The following is a 10,730-nucleotide window of genomic DNA, read 5'->3' as shown; positions in this document are numbered from 1 at the left end:
TAATAAATATAAAGATTAGACTTATATTCATTAAACCCCCTACCCCCTTACCAAAAATTATCCTTTCCGTCAAACCCCAAAACCGGACGATAAAACTTTTAGCAGAGCATTACACTCACGAAGTAGCGGGACACAACACTTAATAATAAGAACAATACCCTTATAAAGTATTATAAAGTATTATAAAGTATTATAAAGTATTATAAAGTATTATAAAGTATTATAAAGTATTATAAAGTATTATAAAGTATTATAAAGTATTATAAAGTATTATAAAGTATTATAAAGTATTATAAAGTATTATAAAGTATTATAAAGTATTATAAATTATAAAGTATTATAAAGTATTATAAAGTATTATAAAGTATTATAAAGTATTATAAAGTATTAAAGTATTAAAGTATTAAAGTATTAAAGTATTAAAGTATTAAAGTATTAAAGTATTAAAGTATTAAAGTATTAAAGTATTAAAGTATTAAAGTATTAAAGTATTAAAGTATTAAAGTATTAAAGTATTAAAGTATTAAAGTATTAAAGTATTAAAGTATTAAAGTATTAAAGTATTAAAGTATTAAAGTATTAAAGTATTAAAGTATTAAAGTATTAAAGTATTAAAGTATTAAAGTATTAAAGTATTAAAGTATTAAAGTATTAAAGTATTAAAGTATTAAAGTATTAAAGTATTAAAGTATTAAAGTATTAAAGTATTAAAGTATTAAAGAAATATTAAATATTATTAAGATACTACTAAAACACAGAACCATTATATCAATAATATGAAAACCCAGGCATTAACAAAATTGTATGAATTTTCATAATTAAATTTTTTTATTTTTATGTTCAATTCCGATAAAACTTTAATACTGACATAGTATACAAATTCAACTTTCGGAAGAAAAAATCTATTTATCCCTGTTAATGTAGCTTATTTATAAAGCAAAGCATTGAAAATGCTCAGATGGACCATAAAAAGTCCCAATAACATAAAGGTTTGATCCTAGCCTTACTGTTAGTTTTAATTAAACTTACACATGCAAGTTTCCGCAACCCAGTGAGAATGCCCCCAAAATTTATACACAATTTAGCAGGAGCAGACATCAGGTTCACTACAAAGTAGCCCATAACGTCTTGTCCAACCACACCCCCACGGGACACAGCAGTGATTAACATTAAGCTATAAACGAAAGTTTGACTAAATTATAATTATCTAGGGCCGGTAAATTTCGTGCCAGCCACCGCGGCCATACGATTGACCCAAACTAACAGATGTCGGCGTAAAGCGTGTACAATCCAACAACCAAAATAAGGCTAAAACTCAATCATGCTGTAATACGCTATAGCTAACATTAAAAAATGCAACCAAAGTGGCCTTAATACTGACCAAAACACGACAGCTAAGACTCAAACTGGGATTAGATACCCCATTATGCTTTAGCCGTAAACTTAGATAGTTTAATAACGAAACTATTCGCCAGAGAACTACTAGCCAGCGCTTAAAACTCAAAGGACTTGACGGTGTCCTAAGCCCATCTAGAGGAGCCTGTCCTATAACCGATGAACCCCGATACACCCCACCTCTTCTTGCCAATACAGCCTATATACCGCCATCGTCAGCCTACCCCAATAGGGACCAAAAGTAAGCAAAATCATCAACCATAAAAACGTTAGGTCAAGGTGTAGCATATGAAGAGGAAAGTGATGGGCTACATTTTCTAACATAGAAAATTACGGACTATCTTATGAAACCTAAGATATACGAAGGAGGATTTAGCAGTAAATTAAGAATAGAGAGCTTAATTGAAACAGGCAATAGGACGCGTACACACCGCCCGTCACTCTCTTCAACATAAACAAACCAAATAACTAATAAAATAAATAAATAAAGAAGAGAAAAGTCGTAACATGGTAAGTGTACCGGAAGGTGCACTTGGATCATCAAAATGTAGCTTAAACAAAAGCATTTAGCCTACACCTAAAAGACTTCAGCTTACCCTGACCATTTTGAGCCAATATAAGCCCATCCACTAACTAATACAACTATATTAAATTTCTACCAAAACATTCAATTCATCCTAGTATAGGAGATAGAACAGATAAAAAGGCGCATTAATGATAGTACCGCAAGGGAAACCTGAAAGATAAGATTATAAGCACCACAAAGCAAAGATTCAACCTTCTACCTTTTGCATAATGGTTTAGCTAGTCAACTCGGACAAAAAGAACTATGCCCGTCCTCCCGAAATCAAGTGAGCTACTACAAGACAGCAACTAGAGCCAACTCGTCTATGTAGCAAAATAGTGAGAAGATCTTATAGTAGAGGTGAAAAGCCTATCGAACTTGAGGATAGCTGGTTATCCAAAACACGAATATAAGTTCAACTTTAAATTTAACCAAAGTAATCATAAACATAATTTAAATTTAAAAGCTAATCTAAAGGGGGACAACTCTTTAGATCCAGTAAACAAACTTCCATAGAGGATAATGAACCATATACAACTCATAGTTGGCTTAAAAGCAGCCACCAATTAAGAAAGCGTTAAAGCTCAAATACACAATATCATTTTAATCCCTAAAATATAATCAAAATCCCTATCTCTAAATTGGATAATTCTATAAATATATAGAAGCTATAATGCTAAAATTAGTAACAAGAAACATTTCTCCCTGCACAAGCCTACATTAGAAACGGAATAACCACTAACAATTAACAAACTAATAAACATAACTAAACGACTAGAAAGCTATTAACCATATTGTCAACCCAACACAGGAGTGCAACCCAAGGGAAAGATTAAAAGGAATAAAAGGAACTCGGCAAGTACATATAACCCCGCCTGTTTACCAAAAACATCACCTCTAGCATAACAAATATTAGAGGCAACGCCTGCCCAGTGAGTTAAACTTTAACGGCCGCGGTATACTGACCGTGCAAAGGTAGCATAATCACCTGTCCTCTAAATAGGGACTTGTATGAATGGCATCACGAGGGCCTAACTGTCTCCTATTCCCAATCAGTGAAATTGACCTTCCCGTGCAGAGGCGGGAATAATACTACAAGACGAGAAGACCCTGTGGAGCTTAAGATTAATAACTTAACCCAATCTTAATACTACCCTAATGGCATAACAACACTATATACTAAGTTATAATCTTTGGTTGGGGTGACCTCGGAGAACAAAATAACCTCCGAATGACTAAACCCAGATTAACATACCTAAGTATGACAACATCAGTAATTGACCCATATTTTGATCAACGGAACAAGTTACCCCAGGGATAACAGCGCAATCCTATTAAAGAGACCATATCGACAATCAGGGTTTACGACCTCGATGTTGGATCAGGACATCCAAATGGTGCAGCCGCTATTAATGGTTCGTTTGTTCAACGATTAAAGTCCTACGTGATCTGAGTTCAGACCGGAGCAATCCAGGTCGGTTTCTATCTGTATATTCATTACTCCCAGTACGAAAGGACAAGAGAAATAAGGCTAATATTAACAGACAAGCCTCAGAGATAAGGTATGAAACCATCTCAATACCATAACTCAATAATTTTATTCTCTAGAGACAGAGCTATTAAGGTGGCAGAGCAGGTAATTGCATAAAACTTAAACCTTTATAACCAGAGGTTCAACTCCTCTCCTTAATACATGCTTACTATTAATATTCTACTCTACACCTTCCCCATCCTACTAGCAGTTGCTTTCCTAACATTAGTAGAACGGAAAGTCCTAGGTTATATACAACTTCGAAAAGGCCCAAACATCGTCGGACCATATGGCCTACTACAACCAGTAGCAGACGCTGTAAAACTATTTACAAAAGAACCCTCACGGCCTGCAACATCATCAACCCTAATATTCATCACTGCCCCCATCATAGCCCTGACCTTAGCCCTAACAATCTGAGTACCCCTTCCTATACCCCATGCCCTCATTGACTTAAACCTAGGAGTACTATTCATCCTCACCCTATCCGGGCTATCAGTATATCCAATCTTATGATCTGGATGAGCATCAAACTCAAAATACGCCCTAATCGGAGCCCTACGAGCAGTAGCACAAACAATCTCATACGAAGTCACACTAGCCATAATCCTCCTATCAATCACGTTAATCAATGGATCATATACCCTAAAAAACCTAGCCATTACACAAGAAAACATATGACTACTAGTATCAACATGACCTTTAGCCATAATATGATTCATCTCAACACTAGCCGAAACAAATCGAACCCCATTCGACTTAACTGAGGGAGAATCAGAACTAGTATCAGGTTTCAACGTAGAATACTCAGCCGGCCCATTCGCCATATTTTTCCTAGCTGAATACACTAATATTCTAGCCATAAATGCCATAACCACAATCTTATTCCTAGGTTCACCAATCAACCACAACTTTACCCACATCAACACACTTTCATTTACACTTAAAACACTAATACTAACATTTCTATTCTTATGAATCCGAGCATCTTGCCCCCGATTCCGATATGATCAACTAATACACCTACTATGAAAAAACTTCTTACCCCTAACATTAGCCTTCTGCCTATGATATATCTCCATCCCAATCGCCCTATCATGCATTCCCCCTCAAATTTAAGAAATATGTCTGACAAAAGAATTATCTTGATAGGATAAATAATAGGGGTTTAAATCCCCTTATTTCTAGAACAGCAGGAATCGAACCCACATCAAAGAACTCAAAATTCCCAGTGCTTCCTTTACACCATATTCTAGTAAGGTCAGCTAATCAAGCTATCGGGCCCATACCCCGAAAATGTTGGTACACACCCCTCCCATACTAATGTCCCCATATATACTATTATTAACCTGTACCAGTCTACTACTAGGAACTACACTCACACTAGCAAGCAATCACTGACTTACAGCATGAATGGGACTAGAAATTAATACACTAGCAATAATTCCCCTAATAACATATCCAAACCACTCACGATCCACCGAATCTGCCATCAAATACTTCCTAACACAAGCCACTGCATCAATAATAATAATATTTGCCATCATCCAAAATGCCTGAGCAACAAACCAATGAACCCTAACCCAAATATCCAACAATACAGCCTCAATCCTAATAACACTAACCCTTGCTATCAAACTAGGACTAGCACCCTTCCACTTCTGAGTACCCGAAGTAACACAAGGAATTCCACTCTTATCCGGCATAATCTTATTAACCTGACAAAAAGTAGCCCCTGTATCAATCATATATCAAATCTCACCATCACTAAACATAAAAATCTTAACTACCCTAGCCATTCTATCCACACTAACAGGAGGATGAGGAGGACTAAACCAAACACACCTTCGAAAAATCCTAGCATACTCATCCATTTCTCATATAGGATGAACAATCATCATCATACCCATTAACCCAAACTTAGCCTTACTAAACCTATTTATCTATATTATCATCACAACAACAATCTTCTTAACCCTAAACTTAGCACAAGTAACTAAAATCAAATCACTAGCCAATCTATGAAACAAATCCACCCCAATAACCATAATTATCATAATTACCCTAATATCACTAGGAAGCCTTCCACCACTAACAGGATTTATACCAAAATGACTCATCTTACAAGAACTTGTAAACAATAATAACATCGCAACAGCTACACTAATAGCAATATCAACATTACTTAACCTATTCTTCTATATACGAATCATTTATACATCCACCCTAACAATATTCCCAACAACCAACAACTCAAAATTACAATGAATATATGCACAAACAAAAAAAACCACAATAATTCCACCACTCACAGTCATCTCCTCCATACTTCTGCCCCTAACACCACTATGCCTAACTCTATTCCAAATAAGAACTACAAGTCTTTACCTTGCATCATCCAAACGCAAATAGGACACTTTAATTAAGCTAAATTCTTTACAATACAAGCTTCGGTAGCCACTTGACTACTTCCCTGAACTTGCAATTCAACGTAATTTATACTACAAAGCCAACATAAAGGTTTAGGCTCAAACCAGACCAAAGGCCTTCAAAGCCTTAAGCAGGTGTCTAAGCACCTAACCTTTATCACACTCTACTAACCTCACGCCTTTATAGGGAAAAGAAAAGGCGTGAGGCCCCGGGGATCTACATATAGCTTATCCACTAAATTGGAGGGTGTTTATCCCACTAACTCTTAGTTAACAACTAAGCACCAAATATTGGCTTCAACTTAATGGTAAAAAGAGATTATATCTCTGTCTTTGAATTTACAATTCAATGCTTACCTCAGCCATTTTACCTATGTTCATTAATCGCTGACTATTCTCAACCAATCACAAAGATATTGGTACCATATATATACTATTTGGCGCCTGAGCTGGAATAGTAGGTACGGCCCTCAGCCTGTTAATCCGCATGGAACTTGGCCAACCAGGAGCTTTAATTGAAGATGACCAAATCTATAACGTTATTGTAACTGCCCATGCTTTCGTAATAATTTTCTTTATAGTTATACCCATTATAATTGGTGGCTTTGGTAACTGACTAGTACCACTAATAATCGGCGCCCCTGATATAGCATTTCCACGAATAAACAATATAAGCTTCTGACTACTTCCACCATCTTTTCTATTACTACTAGCATCTTCCACAGTAGAAGCTGGTGCAGGAACTGGATGGACAGTATACCCCCACTAGCCAGCAATCTAGCCCATGCCGGGGCATCAGTAGACTTAGCAATTTTCTCCCTACATCTTGCAGGTATTTCCTCTATCCTAGGTGCTATCAACTTTATCACTACAATTATTAACATAAAACCACCAGCCTTATCTCAATATCAAATCCCATTATTTGTTTGATCAGTAATAATCACAGCAGTACTACTTCTCCTATCTCTTCCAATCTTAGCAGCAGGAATTACTATACTATTGACTGACCGCAACTTAAATACAACTTTTTTTGACCCAACTGGCGGAGGCGATCCTATTTTATACCAACACCTATTCTGATTTTTTGGTCACCCAGAAGTTTACATCTTAATCTTACCTGGGTTTGGCATAATCTCACACATTGTAACCTTCTATTCAGGAAAAAAAGAACCATTCGGCTATATAGGTATAGTCTGAGCAATAATATCTATTGGATTCCTAGGATTTATCGTATGAGCCCATCACATATTTACAGTAGGACTAGATGTAGATACCCGAGCCTACTTCACCTCAGCTACTATAATCATTGCTATTCCCACAGGAATTAAAGTCTTTAGTTGATTAGCCACTCTTCATGGAGGAAATATCAAATGATCACCCGCAATGCTATGAGCCATTGGATTCATCTTCCTTTTTACAATTGGAGGCCTAACAGGAATTGTCTTAGCTAACTCATCATTAGACATCGTTTTACACGACACCTATTATGTAGTAGCTCATTTCCACTATGTATTATCTATAGGCGCTGTATTTGCCATTATAGGCGGGCTTGTTCATTGATTCCCTCTATTCACTGGATATACACTCAATAATACATGAACTAAAATTCACTTCACCGTAATATTTATTGGAGTTAACCTAACATTCTTTCCTCAACACTTCCTAGGTCTTTCTGGAATACCACGACGATACTCAGATTACCCAGATGCCTATACACTATGAAACATTTTATCATCAATAGGTTCTATTATTTCACTCACAGCTGTAATATTAATAATCTTTATTATTTGAGAAGCATTTGCATCTAAACGTGAAGTATCTACTCTAGAACTAACTACCACAAACATTGAATGATTACACGGCTGTCCACCACCTTATCATACATTTGAACAACCAGCATTTATCAAAACTTAACTACAAGAAAGGAAGGAATTGAACCTCCCAAAGTTGATTTCAAGTCAACCCTATAACCTCTATAACTTTCTCATAAGATATTAGTAATAACAATTACATAACCTTGCCATGGTTAAATTATAAGTTTTAATCTTATATATCTTACATGCCTTACCCTATACAACTAGGCTTCCAAGATGCTGCATCCCCTATTATAGAAGAACTAGTATACTTTCATGATCATACATTAATAATCGTATTCCTCATTAGCTCACTAATCTTATATACAATTATACTTATACTAACCACAAAACTTACCCACACAAACACTATTAATGCCCAAGAAGTAGAAACCATATGAACCATTATTCCCGCTGTAATCCTAGTATTTATTGCATTACCATCCTTACGAATTCTATACATAATAGACGAAATCCATAACCCCTACCTAACAGTAAAAGCCATTGGCCACCAATGATATTGAAGCTATGAATATACTGACTATGAAGATCTAACATTTGACTCATATATAATCCCAACCCAAGATCTATCCCCAGGCCAATTTCGACTACTAGAAACAGATAATCGAATAGTACTACCAATAGATCTTCCAATCCGAGTACTAATCTCATCTGAAGATGTACTCCACGCTTGAACCCTTCCATCCTTAGGAGTAAAAGCAGATGCCATCCCAGGCCGATTAAATCAAATTACTCTTACATCCACTCGTCCAGGAGTATTTTATGGACAATGCTCAGAAATTTGTGGTTCAAACCATAGTTTCATACCAATTGTACTTGAAATAACTACACTAAATTATTTCGAAAAATGATCTTCCACAATACTATCATCTTTGAGAAACCATACTAATACTATAAGTATTATAAGGACCCACACTTCCCTCAAAACACATGCCACAACTAAATATATCAATATGACCTCTAACCATTACCCTTACAATATTAACATTTTTTTGCATATACCAACTAAAAATGATTAACCAAACTATAACCTCCATAACCCCAAAAAATGAAAAAAAAATACCAACAAAAACCCAATTACCCTGAAACAAAAAATGAACAAAAATCTATTTACCCAATTCATTACCCCCACAATTATAGACACCACCATATTACCAATAATCATTATACTTCCCTGTCTTATCCTTTCAACCCCAAAACACTTATTTTCTAACCGAATCCAAACACTACAAATTTGATTAATCCGACTAATTACTAAACAAATAATATTACTACATAACAAACAAGGCCAAACCTGAACTCTCATACTAATATCATTGATCCTATTCATTTCATCAACAAACTTACTAGGCCTTCTTCCATATTCCTTCACACCAACTACTCAACTTTCAATAAATATCAGTATGGCCATCCCCTTATGAATAGCTACAGTAATTATAGGATTACGAAATAAACCAAAAACATCTTTAGCCCATTTACTACCACAAGGAACACCAACCCCTCTAATCCCTATACTTATCATCATTGAAACTATTAGCCTATTGATTCAACCACTAGCTCTAGCAGTACGACTAACAGCTAACATTACTGCAGGCCATTTACTCATCCACCTCATTACTTCCGCAACACTAGCTCTTCTATCCATTAACATAATTGCATCAACCATGACATTTATCATTTTCCTTATACTAATAATCCTGGAACTAACCGTAGCCCTTATCCAAGCTTACGTTTTCACCCTCCTAGTAAGCCTATACTTACATAATAACTCCTAATGACTCACCAAACACATGCTTACCACATAGTAAACCCAAGTCCATGACCATTAACAGGAGCCCTATCCGCACTTTTACTTACATCAGGCCTTACTATATGATTTCACTCCAATTCACTACTGCTACTCATAACAGGCCTCACATGCATACTACTCACAATATATCAATGATGACGTGACATTATCCGAGAAGGAACATTCCAAGGACATCACACCCCTGTAGTACAAAAAAACCTACGATACGGAATAATCCTATTTCTCCTATCAGAAGCATTCTTCTTCCTAGGATTTTTCTGAGCTTTCTACCATTCAAGCCTAGCCCCAACCCCTGAAATTGGTAGCTGTTGACCCCCTACAGGAATTCACCCACTCGACCCATTTGAAATTCCTCTACTAAATACATCCATCCTACTAGCATCAGGAGTATCAATCACATGAGCACATCACAGCTTAATAGAAGGCCATCGCAACCACACAATCCAAGCACTATCAATCACAATTCTACTAGGATTATATTTTACTATATTACAAGCTATAGAATATTACGAAGCCTCTTTTACTATATCAGACGGAATTTATGGCTCCACCTTTTTTATATCTACAGGATTTCACGGACTACACGTAATCATTGGCTCAACATTCTTAACCGTATGCCTAATACGACAACTTAAATATCACTTCACAACAACACACCATCTTGGCTTTGAAGCAGCCGCATGATACTGACACTTCGTAGATGTAGTATGACTTTTCCTATATGTATCAATCTATTGATGAGGATCATATTTTTCTAGTATAATTAGTACTACTGATTTCCAATCACTAAGTTCTGGTTAAAACCAGAGAAAAATAATCAACCTCCTAATCACTTTAATCGTTAATTTCATATTATCCACCATCATCATTCTAATTGCTTTCTGACTCCCACAACTCTACCTATACCTAGAAAAATCTAGTCCATACGAATGCGGATTTGATCCACTAGGCTCAGCACGCCTACCATTTTCACTAAAATTTTTCTTAGTAGCAATTACATTTCTGCTATTTGACCTAGAAATTGCCCTACTACTATCACTACCCTGAGCCCTACAACTTCCCCATCCTAATATAACATTAGTCCTATCTTACTGCCTAATCCTACTATTAACAGCTGGACTGGCCT

The 10,730-nt window shown here is 35.8% G+C and overlaps 1 non-coding gene across 1 annotated transcript; it reads left to right on the top strand.

Annotated features, from left to right (window-relative positions):
* Positions 1–984: 984 nt before the first annotated feature.
* Positions 985–1,938, top strand: LOC144457400 (18S ribosomal RNA). Its single transcript, XR_013486705.1, has one exon. It is a non-coding gene; the product is annotated as an 18S ribosomal RNA (ribosomal RNA).
* Positions 1,939–10,730: the final 8,792 nt, after the last annotated feature.

Source organism: Phascolarctos cinereus, unplaced genomic scaffold, assembly GCF_003287225.1.
Source record: "Phascolarctos cinereus isolate Bilbo 61053 unplaced genomic scaffold, phaCin_HiC Scaffold_534;HRSCAF=1159, whole genome shotgun sequence".
Lineage (NCBI taxonomy): Eukaryota > Metazoa > Chordata > Mammalia > Diprotodontia > Phascolarctidae > Phascolarctos > Phascolarctos cinereus.
This window is presented reverse-complemented; position numbering and strand designations above follow the sequence as displayed.